Below are 16,577 nucleotides of genomic sequence, written 5' to 3'. Positions count from 1 at the left end.
TATATATATATATATATATATATATATAAAATTGCACTTTAGGTTCTGGGGTACATGTGAAGAACATGCAGGATTGTTGCATAGACACATACATAGCAATGTGGTTTGCTGCCTCCATCCCCATCACCTACATCTGGCATTACTCCCCATGTTATCCCTCCCAAACTCCCTACCCCCCACTCTCCCTCCTCTTGTCCTATAAAACTCAAGATACTGGGGAAAATGAGTAAAGAAAATGCAAATGTGATCAGACAGCAACATAAAGGAGTCTAATCTCAAGAATCTCAGTAAAAGCTTGAGAGCTCTTTACTGAACCCCAAATCTCCTCCCCGCCAGTAACTGCTGTCGAAGCACAGACTACTTACTTACTGCAATATGCACCATATTATTTAGGATACTTCTCTCTGGCTTCCCTGCCCTCGGGTCAAAATTGCAGCTTATTTTTATTTCTCAATATGTGAGGGCTATCTATGGAAGTCCTCCATCTAAGCACACCGTCTTCTCAACTACTATCAGAGGAGAAAACCGGATTTGAGTTTCTCTCTTGGGATACAGGGGACCCCAAGGAATGATCCTACACAGGCTGGTCAGTTATCATCTCCACCCACCCACTCCCTGGCTCTGTCACTCATCCCTCAGGGCCACACCCTTCCCAATTCCCCACATGGTCCGCCCTACAGGGAAGTGGTCTTTTATAATTAGAGTTTTAATATTTAAAATTAGCTTATGCATACGGTGACCATAACACAAATAGACTGCAGGTTATTCTCTCACAAGGCCTTTCCTGAGTATTTATCCAAGTCTTCCTAATATAACAGCCTGTTCTAACAAAGGTGGACCAAATATCTTTTAACCCCTTAAGACCTAGTGGTGTGCCTGGTACAAAGGCAAACACTCACTCTTACCCATTATCAACCAAGATCCCCATTGGGCATTACTTCAAATGAAAATTTTCAAACAAAATCTTTAGCAAAATATCATTAGGCACTATTCTTATTTTTGCATATAAAAATATGGTTATTTAGCTTTTTCTTGCATTCCAAATTGACTAATTTTCCTCCATAATAAAAATATAAGACTATTAGATCATACAGATATTACTAGGTTTAGAAAAGAATATAATTTTTTAAAGAGCTAATATGCACTAACCCTTAATGTCAAAGCCAGAGATTGAGATTCCATATGAATGCATGAATCCATTAAGCAGAAGTCATTTTCAATTATCAAGAAGAAGAGATCTATATTCTTTGTAGAAATTAGAAATGGCAGAAAATAATATAAACATTCATAACTGCTACAATTAGGACCAATAAAATTTTTTAAAATCAAATTAAAATCAGAGTGATGGTAATAAGAGTAATGAAATTTATGTAACACCATGTGGCCCTGTTTCCTCAGAGAAACCCCTGAGTCCATTACTTTGTAGGCATGAAAGAAATCGGTAGTTACTGCTTGCGTTTTCCAGGAGACTGGACTAAGGATTCACCTGCTACAATAGGGAAATGTACCAAATGTAATCACAGGTCTGTGGCTGCTGCCTCTCCAGCTCCCGTGACACCCAGCCCCCTCGGCTTTGCTTGTTAGGCAGTTCTACCAGGAGCCAGGACACGGTGTTTTGTTTTGTTTTGTTTTTCTTTTTTTATTATTGTATAAGTTTAACGGGTATAAGTGGAGGGAGTTTGGGGGTTGTTTTGAAACAGATTTTTGCTCTATCACCCAGGCTGGAGTACAGTGATGCCATCTCAGCTCAATGCAACCTCCACCTCCCAGGTTCAAGCAATTCTCCTGCCTCAGCCTCCCAAGCGTCTGGGACTACAAGCATGCACCACCATGTCTGGCTAATTTTTTGTATTTTTGGTAGAGATGGAGTTTTATCATGTTGGCCAGAATGGTCTCGAACTCCTGACCTCAAGTGATCTGCCCGCCTCAGCCTCCCATAGTGCTGGGATGACAGGCACAGCCACCATTCCCGGCCAGTTTTTTTTTTTTTTTACATAGAGATATTGCATGATGGTGAAGTCTGAGCCTTTAGTGTCACCATCACCTAAATAATGCGCATTGTACTCATTATCATCCCTCAACCCCCTCACCCTTCCAAGTCTCCAATGTCTATTATACCACACTCTGTGTCCATGTCTACATATTATTTAGCTCCCACTTATGAAAACATGCAGTATTTTGTTTCTGTGTTGTTTCACTTAAGTTAATGGCCCTCAGTTCTATCCATGTTGCTGCAAAATACATAATTTCATTCTTTTATGGCTGAATAGTATACATTGTATATTTAGATACTACATTTTCTTTATCCAATCATCCACTGATGAACACTTAGGTTGATTCCATATCTTTGCTATTGTAAATAATGCTGTGATAAGCATACAAGTTCAAGTATCTTTTTGATATGATTTATTTTCCTTTGGGTAGATACCCAGGAGTGGGATTGCTGGATCAAATGGTAGTTGTATTTTTAGTTCTTTGAGAAATCACCATACTTTTTTTGATAGAGGTTGTACTAATTTACAGTATAAGCATTCTCTTTTCTCCATCCAGCCAACATCTGTTATTTTTTTACTTTAATAATAGCTATTCTGATTGGCAAAAGATCATAGCTCATTATGGTTTGCATGTCTCTAATGATTAGTGATGTTGAGCATTTTTTCATATACTTATTGCTCATTTGTGTGTCTTCTTTTAAAAAAACGTTTTCTCATTTCCTTTGAAGCCAGTGCAAACTGAGCCTAGGAAACACCTGATCCTTAGTTGCACATATCCCCTGCATTCATTTGGCATTAATGAGCCCCTATCCTGGGTAACCTGACACATAGGGGAACAAGAATCAGAAGGGAACAAGAATGAGAAGTCAGGCTGGGTGCAGTTGTGACTCACACCTGTAATCCCAGCACTTTGGGATGCCAAGGTGGGAGGATTGCTTGAGCTCAGGAGTTTGAGACCAGACTGCGTAACATGGTGAAACCCCATCTACAAAAAAAAATTTGAAAATTATCTGGGTGTGGTGGCACACACCTGCATTCCCAGCTACTCAGGAGGCTTGATGGGAGGATTACTTGAGTCTGGGAAGCAGAGGTTGCAGCGAGTCAAGATCATGCAATGGCACTCCAGCCTGGGTGACACAGTAAGACACTGTCTCAAAAAAGAAGAACTAAGAAGTCAGATTTGTATAATTTAGCACACCCATGGTGGCTATAAATATTTGTTTTTAAGGACTTATCTTGAAGATCCCATCCTATCAACATAATGCACATTTTTCATAATCTTAAAATCCAGAATCAATAATAGGTATTAACCTATTTAAGCCCACAAATCACCTTGAGAATCTGATAGATGTCTCAGACCCTCTCACCAAAAAAAGCATACAAAATTCACTCAAATTTTTTCATTCAATATGAGGAGGTTCGCAAGCCTATTAAAGCCCAGCCAGACCTCAGGGGACCTATGAGTTAATCCGAAGCTAAGAAAACTGCTTTAGGGTCTTTTTGCATTTCTTTGATACTCAGGATTAAAATTAACTGGCTTAATTTGAAGTAAGAAACTAAAGTGCTAAACTAATATAGGCTGTTGCTTATTAATGTTATTATGTATTTGGGGCCATATCAAGACAGCCAGATATGTGACCCCTACTCTGGGATCACTCTTGGCCAAATATGAGCTTGAAGAGAAACAAAATGGCTCTACGGAACTGTCACTGGACTGAGCATGTAAGTTTGATTCTAACGAAGTCAGATGCACTGTCTTGATGCCTTTTCCTGACACTAGTCTTAAGCAAACCTAGCAGAGAGAGAAGACACGAATATAGAGAACATGCACTCTAGGATGTCCTCTCATTCAAGAATCAGAAGCATGATGTGACATCCTGACAGGTTCTTCTTGCCTGCTGCCCAGGAGAGCCAATGCACTGAGAACAGAAGGTTTTGCAGCAAAGAAAGAGTTTCATAATCACAAGGCCAGCCAAGCAGAAGGATGAGAGATAATTCTCAAATCCACCTCCCTGAGAGCTCAGAGTCTAGGGTTCTGAAGGTTGATTTTGTGGGCAGAAGGCTATGGAATGAGTGCTGCTGATTGGTTAGAGACGAAAACATCAGAATGTCCCAATTGTCTTCATGTGCTGAGTCCATTTCTAGGTGGTGAGTCATAAGACCAGTTGAGCCATGGGTCCAGGTGGAGTCAGTCAGTTGCCAGAATGCAAAAGTCTGAAAAACATTTCAAAGACCAATCTTAGGTATGTTATCTATAGGAGCAATTGGGAAGGTTACAAATCATGTGATCTCTGGCTACATGACTCTTGACAGCAAACAATTTTAGAAAAGCAAGCTAGGAAACAGTAGCTGCTTATACCTACATCTCAGCAGAATTCAGGCCCCTCCCATAATGCTAATCTTGTTGCCTTTTATTAGTCTCACAAAAGCAATTTTGGTCCCCAAGCAAGGAGGCGGTTAGTTTTGGGAAGAAACTGTTATCATGTTTGTTTAAAAGTTAACGAAAGCAGTTAGCTTGTGAATTTAGAAACCAGATGGAATCAGTAAGGTCAGATTTCTCTGTTATAATTTTTTCAAAGGCAGTTTCAATGACAAGAGTACTTTATGAAGACCTGGACACACTACAAGCCCTTAAAAAATAAACATAATAAGTCATATCTAATTTGATATTTAAAATATAAAGAAAAATGCTTTTTTATTGCACCTGAGTGTCATGGGGCCAATTCATACACAATTTAGGGACTTCTCACCTAGAGCCTCTTTCTGAACTAAGAAATCTTGGAAAACCATGAATCAATTCTCTCTTCTTTGTGGGCCTTGGTTTTACACATATCTTTCATGAGTCCACTTTAGTTCTCTTCCTCTTGTCCTGACATGGATATAAGCTACTGACAGAAATCATGAGTGATGGAGTCACACAGAGAGTAGAATGAGAAGATATGACAGTGGTACCCATTCTCGGGGCAATTTCTCAGCCTAGGCTAAAACCGTGAGAAAAGGAGGAAGAGAAGGTCCTTGGGAAAAGCACATTAGCAGTGGGGGGTATCCGAGTCACTGGCAGCATATCCACACAGGTCTGCAGCAACCTCAACTCTTGCCTCCTCAGAAGAAAGAATTTGACTGAGGGGCATAAGGCAGAAAAAGAGACTAAGACACCTTTTAGAAGAGAGATGAAAGTTTATTGAAAAGCTTTAGAACAGGAATGAAAAGAAAGTACACTTGGAAGAGGGCCACGTGGACATCGTGGAGGACAAGTGCAGAGTTTCATCTTTTGACTTGGGGTTTTCTTTGTTGGCGTTCTTCCAGGGTCTTGCATCCCTTGTCTCTTGATTATTCCCTTGGGGTGAGCTGCCCACACACGAAGTAGCCTGCTAACATTTGGGTGGTGAGAATATGCAGTGTGCTTAATAGAGTGGTATGCATGCCTACCTGAGGCATTCTTCAGCAATAAATACCTCTTGAAGGTCATAATATACCATTTCAACTCCACCATTTTGTCTCTTTTTGTGTGTGTGTGTGTCCAGAAAAATTTAACAGGTTTATTTATTTTTTTTTTTATTTTTTTTTTTTACAGTCCAGAGGTCTTTTATTTTTTTTAACATCTATTATGCCATGAATTCATAGGGAATAGGCTCCAGCAGCTCAGGCTCCTTCCCGTTGCTTCTCACACAGTGTGCTTCTCTGGGTAGAGCAGGCTGGCGCTTCAGTTGGACCCAGGTACCTTTCTCTTTGGCTTCTTTCTTTTTCTGATCATTTTCCTTCACACGTTTTAGGAAGCTATCTCGGCTCTTAGAGTGCTTGATGTGCTCAATACGCACATTAATTCTCTTGGCAAGAATCTTGCCCTTAACTGGTTTGTTTACAACAATGCCAACAGCATGCTGGGTAACATTGTAGACTCTTCCAGTTTTGCCATGATAACATTTGTGGGGCATTCCTTTTTGAACAGTACCCATTCCCTTGATGTCTATGATATCAGCTTTCTTATAGATTCGCATATACGTGGCCAAAGGAACAACTCTATGTTTTCTAAAAGGCCTAGAGAACATGTATTGAGTGCCTCTCCTCTTTCCCTTTTGTGTTCGTCATTTTGGCGAATTACTGGAAGATGGCGGTTCCGGCCGAAAGGCAGGTTTATTTATTATAAAGTTGAACCACTGAAACTTGTTCACTGAAACATTTTAACTTGCATTAATGCTTTACATCTCTGTATTTACATTGAAAATTCACACACAGGCCAGGCGTGGTGGCTCACGCTTGTAATCTCAGCAATTTGGGAGGCCGAGGTGGGTGGTCAAGAGATCGAGACCATTCTGGCCAACACAGTGAAACCCCATCTCTACTAAAACACAAAAATTAGCTGGGCATGGTGGCATGCCTGTAGTCCCAGCTACTTGGGAGGCTGAGGCAGGAGAATTGCTTGAAGCCAGGAGGCGGAGGTTTCAGTGAGCCGAGATCGCGCCATTGCACTCCAGCCTGGCAGCTGGCGAAAGAGCGAGACTGTTTCAAAAAAAAAGAAAAATTCACACACAAATGAAAATGGAAAAATTGCCAATACCCGATTTCTGTCCCCTATTTTTCCACTCGCAATCATATACTTAGGTGCCTTTTGACCCCATGGGAAAAAAATACCTAATGTTCAGAACTACCAATAACAGGAAGAAATTTTTTTTTTTTTTTGAGAATGAAATGTTTCCCATCACAGTGGATTCTTAAGCACATTCTCCATGCATGCGGCATGCTAGCTCTATGTCTTTTGGCATAATTGTTACACATTTTGCATGGATGGCACACAGGTTGGTGTCTTCAAAAAGGCCAATCAGATAGGCCTCACTTGCCTCCTGCAACGCACTAATAGCTGCACTCCAGATGCATAGATCTGTTTTTAAATTCCTGAGCAATTTCTCACCTCAGACACTGGAAGGGAAGTTTGCGAGTCAGAAGCTCAGTGGACTTCTGATAAAGTCTAATTTGACACAGCACCAGGCCTGTAACAGTGAGGTTTCTTCACCCCTGCAGTAGAGGACGTACTCTTGTGAATGGCTTTTGTAGCCAGTTGCTTCCTGGGTGCTTTATCACTGGTTGATTTGCAAGCGGTCTGCTTTGTACCAGCCATGGTATAGAGACTTCCTAACTTACCCACCTTCTCCTTTGGCTGGAGCTCGGTGAGCAAGAGGTGGCGCTGGCATTGGAGAGCAGCCACGGCCCATTTTGCCTCTTAATGTACATGCTTGAGCCCATTTGCCCAACTCCTGAGATCTTATTTTACCAATGGAATACCTCTTGAAGTTCATAATATGCTAGTTAAACTCCACCATTTTGCCTCTTAATGTGCATGCTAGAGCTCATTTGCCCAACTCCTGAGATCTTTTTGGGAAGCTGATCACCAATTTCAGGTGATTGAAAGGCAGTTTCCCAATTGCTGAAAATATTGACAATGGGCAGATTAACAGGAGAAAAGGTATCCTAATTTATTTGCATGAGAATGATTCCCCAACAACCCAGTAGGGCACAGATGCTTATCTACCCTTCTTCACAGGGGATGGGGAAGTTGGGGAATGTAGGCAATTCTTTTAAGGGGTAGTAAATGATTATTAGGGAAAATGAACGGACCAGGGAGACAAAAATTATTGGAAAACTGCCTTTCCCTGGCACTGGCTGTGACCGATTATTATTTTAGAGAGATAGCTTAACAACTGCCTGTCTGTCACCTGATAGCTGCCTGCCATTCCTGCTGGGGGTGAGGGCCCTCTCCTCCCTGCTCATGTCTGACTACCTACCTACCGTAACAAGCATTGCTACCAACAAGATTCTTTAATATTGCAGCCTTGCTTATGTCTCCCTTTTTAACTGTTAGATCTCTCCAAATGACTCTAGTTATTTACATTACTTTTTTGTGGCATTTCAAGTTGTTTGCAAGGAAACACTATATACACAGGTGAAGTAACCCAGGGATTTCCACTCCAAAATATGGCACCCTGGTATGCTGATATTTTAAATTAAAGGTCCTTGAAGGTCAGCAGATGTTGGAGGAGGCTCTCCTCTGATATTCCCTTATCTACTTTGATCTGTCTGTTGTCAGTATTTTCAGCAAACCTTCAGAGGATGGAGGAAGAGCTTTCCTTAACTCTTACAGCATAAGTCTAAGCATAAAACAAGAGAAACAAAGCAAAAAGAGAGCCCAAAAGGGGGAAGCAGGTAAGACCAACAGGATTGCTGGAAGCAACCTGCTCCTCTTAGGTTCAGATGGTATTAAGAAAGCCCTGCTGTGGATGTTTCTTTGAGGGTTGAATTTAAAGTGAAATTTCTTGTGAAAGAATAAGACATACCGTCATATCAATGATAAGTCCCCTAGTCAGGATTGATGACTCTTATGTATGGACTCCAATTATTTCAATGCCTCATATTAAATTTTGCCCCAAATTCTCAAAAGTGAATGCCTTTTTAAATTTTAACAAGAATAGATATTAAAGTTTTACATACTTTCAGTTAGATGATATCCTTACGAGCAAACAAAAAAAAAAGGGGGTGTTGCCACACCAAAAGATTTTAGAATTCCTGGTATAGAAAGCCCTTGAGAGAAGCAGTTCACAGCACTGGCTGCACATTGGAATCTCCTGGGACCCCCGCCTAAAAAGTTTTATTGAATTTTTATACTGTATACCCAGGAATTAGTATTCTTAAGGTTGAGAAATAATTCTAGAAACTTGTTATAACAAATATGTCCTTTTTTTAATATTCCCAGAATCCCACATTCTTTTTGCTCTTGAATCCTTACAGCAGGTGTCTACATCCTGAAATTATCAATATGAGAGAAAAAATAAGTGGGGCCTTCCCAGATTGGTGAAGGAGGAGATGACCTAGGGGCAGAGAATGAGATGTATGATTTGGTCCTATATAGTAGACACACCTGTCAGCAATAACTTGTGCATACCCTAAGAATGACCATTACTTTCGATGCACCAGACAGCAACAATTTAAGAAATTAGGGCTGCCACCAGGAGGTTGCTAGGGAGAGGGCGCTAAGTGAAGGTGCTACATAAACTGCATGCTTTTCCCAAGTGGTTGTTTCTTCTGTCCAGCTCACTGCCTCTGGACCGTCCCTATATATTCCCCGTATGTAAGTTCCCTCAAATAAAACCTTATGTCTTGTTTGCTGGCTCCAGGTCTCTTCTTCGGCCTCTTGAACCTGGTGCCATCCCTAGTAATGTCAATAGGAGTCTGGGCATCTGGGATGACAGATTCCTCCCCAACTCACATTCCTGCTCACACCTGCCCATAGTCTCAAAAAAGGATGTGATGACTGAAACTCATTTACATCCCCACTATTGCCACATTATCATTGTTTGTAAATGCCATTTTTCTTTACCCCTGCCTAAAAGAGAAATGAAGGCTAGAGGAGACAAAAAGGCTAACGCAACATTCCGGTAGAATCACAAAAGCAGAGCATGGGACTGCCTTATTAACTTCATTGTAGTGATGTGTTATAAAATGCAAATTGCAGAAAGGGGACAGTAATTTGTTAATAAATATGTTAATTAGGCAGAGTAAATGCCATACTGCATGGAGGGGGGAAGAAAATCACTGATTGTAAACTCCATGCACAGCAGATTTCAGAGGGCAAGATGTAGTTAATAAAACTACCTTTATGTTTTATATTGCTACTCTTTAGCATAAATAGCTAATAAGCAATTTACATTAATGGTGTGGGCACAAATGTAAATTAGTCCTTCTTTGATTTATATTATTGCAATGCGGTCCTAATACTAAAGTGCTGCATTTGGCAATTTCATTAAGGGAAAGATCTGAGAACCCCATACAGTAGGGCCCGCTTCAAGGGATTCTAATATGAAACCGAAATTACACTGCACATTCTTGTTCGCCACTTGGGAATTTCCAGAAGGGGCTCTGCTATCAAATATTTCCCCTGTCCATGGCTATGTCCACAACTCTGAGCTCCTGTGGGTGTTCAAAATATCCTGCTCGCCAAAAATGCCTCACAGCCCTGAGGCTTCAACAGTATGGTCTTGTGCAATTGCAGTCTGGACTTCTGCTTGACTCTCTGCTTGCCGACTGGTAGCAGCCCTGACTAAACTACAAACAAAGAGACCCTTGTTATCAAAGGGACTTTCACAGGTCCAGGTGGCTGAAGGAAAGACTTGAGAAGGACCTGCAGAGCCTTCTGAGTCTATGTTCCTGCTAGCCACAAAGATCGAATGCAAATGCTAGCAAGTTTCAACAACACACGTTTGTGCTGCTTGAACCCATAGAAGCTTTTCATTTCTGGCCTCGTTCATCTTCGACCTCTCCTACTCACAGGGTCTTTCTTTAGTCATGCTGTGCAAGCAGTTACTGTATATACCGAAAGTTAATTTTACTACACACTTCAGTGTGTCGCCAGAGGGGCAATAAATCACGAACCAATTTCCAATTTTGTTACGCCCTACTTGATAAAGACGTGAAGCATTCTTTCTCCCAGTATACATGTTTTTAAACATGAGGATTAGAGGCAGGAACACATTTCTTGGTGCAGAATGAAATTTTAGCCTTCCTTTGCAAGAGAAGTTGACCCCTCCAGGTCCTATTAGAATAAAACTTCAGCTTGGGTCCAGAAGCTGCCTACAGGCCTTTAGAACACCTTGTAAGAGAAGTTTGGGGGCTTTTTGTCTGTTTGTTTTGCAACTTCAGCAAACAGCTTCCTTTAGATGAAGTACAAGTTGTTAGGGCAGTTTTATTCTGATTTGTGCTGCCTTTTTTAAAAGGTATAGATTTGTATGTATTGAAAAGTTCATAGAATCCTGTTCTTGGAGATGGATAAAGAGACTCTAGTATTTCTTCTACAAGTTTAACTTTTTTAATTTGCAAGTAAAAATTGCTTACATATTTATGGTATACAATATGATGTTTTGATATACATTATGGAATGGCTAAATCAAGCTATTTAACATATGGTAACATATAATGACAACTAACCTTCGTATTAATTCCCTTGGTGCTTTGTCTATACTCACAGTGACAATAAAGCATATTTCTTGAGGTTATTCTGAGGTTTAAATGAGATTATACATCACTAACTGAGAACCACCATAGTAATAACTGTTGTTCGGTGGTAACCATCAATGGATACTAAAATTAGTGGGTAACACTTGGATGAGAAATAGGGTATTACATAGTCTTAAAAAAAAAAAATGGCCCTACAAGAAACAGACCCACCAAAAAGTTGCTGGGTAGTTCATCTAGTGAACAAAATGAGACTGGAGTGGGGGGAGTTGAACAGGGGACACATATTACTTGGGTCTCAAAAAAAATGGAATTAAGATTTAGACAAAGTATGAGGAAAAGAAATACTCCATTATAATGTGGGGGGGGGAATATATTTTCTCATCTATCACTAGATTCATGGCTAAGCCTCCTATAACAAAAGAGAGATTAACAAGAAAAAAGCATAAAAATCTATTTAATGTAAGTCTTACGTGACATGGGGGCCTTCATAAGGAAATGAAGACCTGAAGAAATGGGTAAATCTGTGTGTTTTTTATGTTACGCTTGAGGAAGTGGACAATTGTAGAGAAATACAATTGGACAAAGGGTATGATGTAATAGTAATAAACTGGGGGAAACTTCGCAAGACCTAGGTGTTAGATTATTCTGTGTCACTGTGTCTTTAAAACTAAGGGGCTCCCTCCCTCTGGATATAGGGAGTCTGCCTCTCACATGAGGGTCTTATGACTTGCTTCAGGGAAAAGTCAGAGAATCCTTACTAGGTTTATGATTTGTTTCAGAGGAGAAGGAAGGGGGAAGGTAAGAGTGACCCTTCGGCTTCTGCTATGTTCTAAAATGCCATATTTTGGTGTAGTGCATCCTGAACCCCATCACCAGCAAAAATCAAAGGGAGCCAAGGATTAGGGTCTCATCCACAATCACATAAACAAAGTACAACCCAAGCTCATAGTTTCACGTAGGTTCAAATCTCATATGCAAGGGCATAGGAAGCCTTCAGGTAAAGGAGACAAAATATGAAGAATCACACCTTTTGAAAGAAATGGACATTGGTATATAAATCAATGCAATTCCAAATCCAATACAATTCCAAAATTTTAACCCTATTATACGTACATACCACTCTCAGTCAATACATAAATTTTGAAAGGATACATGCAATCCCTTTGGAGAAGAGTTTGGCAATATCTAGAGAAGTATAAAATACGCATATCCTATGACCAAGGAATTTTCTTCCTAAATACCTTAGAGAAACACACACACTTACATCAGGAGACACATATAAGACTGTTCATTACAGTATTGTTTATGGTAGCAAAAACTGAAAGCAACATAATCATCAAAAAGAAAATTAATGTATAGATTGTGATACATAATGAAATAACATATAGCTGTGCAAATGAATACAGTAAGAAGCTGTATATATCTATTAAATGGGAGAGTTCTCTGACTTAAAACAGGGGTGGCTCATTTACTTGGCCGCCACACTCAATCCTGTATGGGAGGGAGCACACAAGTGGATAAGTGCAAGAACCAGAGTGAATGAATGCTGGAACCGGCCGATCACTTCTCTCTGGTGGGAGCAGCTCAGAGCAGGCTCCGTGCAGCCCCCATGGCAACATCCAAGCATGTTATGATGTTCTTTCAGTTCTGCCATCCAAGAGTGGGTATCTGCAACACCCAGAGCCCCAGAGGGCATGTGTTACAATCAGTGCTCTTTCAGCATTGGCTGTCTGCAGATAGCTAGGTGTTAACCAGCTCAGTGGAGTTTAGGGTGACAGCCTTTTACACCCTGCCCTCCTGGTACTTGAGTTCTTGTCCAGAGTCCAGGAAAATTCAGGTCACATGAACGAATTGAAGAGTTGTGAATGTGGAGGACCTTAATGAGTGGTGGAAGTGGCTCTCAGTGGAAAGGGAAGCTGAAAGGGGGTGGAGTGGGAAGATAATTTTTCCCTGGGTCTAGCCATCTCTGGCAAAACTCCTCTCCAACCACAGTCTCCAACATCCAGCTGCTTCTTCTCCCCTCAATATTCAGACATTTCTCTCTTCTGTGTGAGTATGCTGAGTCTGGGGCCTGGGGCTCTTATGGGCACAGGATAGGAGGCAGGACAGGTGGGCCAAAAAGCAACATTCCGGTGGAAAAACAGGAGTAGTTCTCACTTTGGGCCACAGTTCCAGGCTTGAGGGTGGGGCCCTTGCCGGTGGGGCCCTGCCTCTATCATTGTGTCATCTACATGAATAACTCTTATAATACTGAGTGAAAAATCAGGCAGCATGATTTTTCATGCCATATACAATATGATTAGAATATGTACAATATGTAGAATATATAAAAGATAATTCCATAAATATATTATTTTAAAACATTACTGTTATGCACCACAAAGACTTTTTTTTTGGGGGGGGGGCGGTCAATGGCAGACCACATATACAGTGATAATTAATCTCATAAGATTGTAAAAGAGATAAAAATTTTCTATCACCTAGTGACTTCTTGATAATCTTGACTGTATATAGTCCTAGGCTAGTGTGTGTGTCTGTATCTAACTTTTTAACCAAAAAAAAAAAAAAAAAAAGCTTAAAAGGTAAAACTTAAAATTTTTTAAATAGAGAAAAAGTTGGCTGGGTGCAGTGGCTCATGCCTGTAATCCCAGCACTTTGGGAGACCAAGGCAGGCAGATCAGAAGGTCAGGAGATCAAGACAATTCTGGCTAACATGGTGAAACCCCATCTCTACTAAAAATATAAAACTTAGCCAGGCATAGTGGTATGCACCTGTAGTTCCAGCTACTCGGGAGGCTGAAGCAGTAGAACCTCTTGAATCCAGAAGGCAGAGGTTGCAGTGAGCTGAGGTCATACCACTGTACTCCAGCCTGGACAACAAAGCAAGACTCTATCTTAAAAAAAAAAAAAAAAAAAACCTGATAGAAGAAAATATTTTTGTACAGGTGTACAATGTTTAAGCTAAGTGCTATTCCAAAAGAGTCAAAAGTTAAAAATTAAGTTTATAAAGTAAAAAAATTGCAGCAAGCTAAAAGTATTACTGAATATTTTTATAAATTTAGTGTAGCCTAAGTGTACAGTGTTTACTGTAGTAGTGTGCAATAATGTCCTAGGCCTTCACATTCACTCACCACTCACTCACTGACTCACCCACAGCAACCTCCAGTCCTGCAAGCTCCATTGATGGTAAGTGCCACATACAGGTGTTCATTTTTTATTCTTCATACCATATTTTTACTGTACCCTTTTCTATGTTTAGATACATACATGCTTGCCATTTTGTTACGATTGTAGTATTCAATACAGTAACATGCTATATGGCTGTATAGCCTAGGACCAATAGACTCTACCATGTAACCTAGATGTGAAGTAAGCTATACCATCCAAGTTTGTATAAGTACACTCTGATATTTGCACAATGATGAAATCACTAATGACACATTTCTCAGAACATACTCCCATTGTTAAGCAACTCATTACTTTCTCCATATTGTTTAGGACACATAAATATATCGTAAAAGCATAAGAAGTGAGCACAGGAACCAAATCAAAAGAGCAATTACCCCTTGGAGGAAGATGGAATCAAGAAGGGGCTTCAACTGTATTGGCTTTATTTATTAAATTAAAGGGTGAGAACACATATGCTCATGGCATTATTCTTTATATTTTTGTCTTAAATATTAATTAATAACTAAGTATCTAATTTTCAAACAAAACTATTTACATAGAAACAAATATATGCATAGAAGATTTCTGCAAGGAATCAGAAAGAAACTACAGACAATACTTCCCCTCAGGAAGTGAACTGGGGGCTTGGGATGGAAGAAAGGGTCACCCTTCACTATTACACAGTTTAAATTATGCTGTTTGAATTTACACCACATGAAATGTTATTTTCAAAACAATAACAATTTTTCTAACAGCTTAGCAAACAGGAGTTGCTTAACACTATCACAAGGGCTTTTGTGCTCATTGTGGTCTAGCTCATTGCCTCATGTGTCTAAGCAGTTAATGAGTTCAACTCCCCTTTCTCAGGGAATGAGATGTTAACTCTGTAGAGTGATATGGGCCACAGATATCATGAACTCAAATTACATTAATACTGCCTTCTATTCTATGTGTAATATTTTGCCTCTATAGAATCCTGAGTATGTGATCTTACAAACCTTCAGAAGCGTGAAAGGAATAATTTCAGTATACAGTCATGTTTTGCTTAATGGTGGTATATGCTCTGAGAAATGCTTTGTTAGGTGATTTCGTCATTGTGTTCTTACATAAACCTGGATAGTATAGCCTACTACACACCTAGGTTATATGGTGTCATGCCGAGTGTCAAGTTCTAACTAAGGTTCAAGGGAAGTCAGTGGGGTGGCAGGTAGCTGGAAAGACACTCAAAAAATCAGACAGTTTTGACATGGCTTTACTCTACCTCTGGGTGCAAGTAAGCCTGGGCACAAGCAAGCCATGGGCACAAGCCATATGTACAGTGTCAGCAGGATCATTATATCTTTTACAGACAATAGTGGCTTCAAGTCAAGCATAAGCTCAAGTAAGTGATCACCTAATGCACCTCGTGTGGTGTGGTTACATGACGTGTCTCACATGGCATGGTTACATAACATGGAATTGTGCACCTGTGCTCCAAACCCACTGAGTCATGCTGTGCCAGGAAGCTACCTCAGACTACTCCTGAGGAAAGCACAGCCATCTCCCTTACACTCCACCCCCTATGCCCAGGGCATCCTTCAGACAGGGACACATGCCCATAGGGTGGAGTCCTGAATTCATAACCCACAACAATACATAAAGCAACAGCTCCAGGTTATGGCAGGTAACCACTTCATGATGAAGTTACCCCAATGTTGCTTTATACATTAAGCCAGGATTTTATTTCCCTACCTTTAGAGGCATTGGAGCAGGCAACAACAGATTACTGTTCATTCCCAAACCTGGTCAGAGGACGTCATCCGTCCTCCCATAGGTTTTGCCACATGGCTTGGCCCCACATAGGCCAGGGATCAACTAGCCACTTTTATAGCTTCCAGGTAGTTAACCACAAGGTTAAGCTTTAATAAACTGCCCAGCTATCAGCGAAGATCATAGGTGTCACCTCCTTGGCAATCACCATTCATACCGCTCTAAGTTCAGCCCATTGGCTACTTTGCATAGTCCCAGTTTCAAACCATATGGTGTCAGTACTATGCTGGACTGCAACAGTGGTCCAGGCAGCAGTAGCACCTTGGCTAGACCCACCTGTGTACCATGCCTCATCAGGAATGAGAGAACACTCTTTCTTAAAGGGTCAAGGCTCAGGATCTAGGGATGCCTTGGGCTCCATGGCCTTATCTTGCATTAGGACTACAGGTCTCAAGACCTCTTGCAATTGTTCTGCTAAGGGACTTGTACTCAGCGTACTCTGCTGCTCTACATAGGTGTCCCACTTTGCTAAAGTGGAATGTCTACACCAGCCCAGTCCAGGGAGTTGTTATCCACAAATGCACTCATCCTGCTATCGATGACTATAGCCCATCCCATCATGCTCCCATGAGCCTGAAGGGGGCATATGCGGTTACTAACTGT

General features: G+C 40.7%; 1 pseudogene; it reads right to left on the bottom strand.

The window, feature by feature from the left end:
- Positions 1-5,565: 5,565 nt before the first annotated feature.
- On the bottom strand, positions 5,566-6,095 carry LOC116552550 (annotated as a pseudogene).
- Between the last annotated feature and the right edge of the window lie 10,482 nt (positions 6,096-16,577).

Source organism: Sapajus apella, unplaced genomic scaffold (genome assembly GCF_009761245.1).
Source record: "Sapajus apella isolate SASKATOON/1434 unplaced genomic scaffold, GSC_monkey_1.0 scaffold1, whole genome shotgun sequence".
Lineage (NCBI taxonomy): Eukaryota > Metazoa > Chordata > Mammalia > Primates > Cebidae > Sapajus > Sapajus apella.
This window is presented reverse-complemented; position numbering and strand designations above follow the sequence as displayed.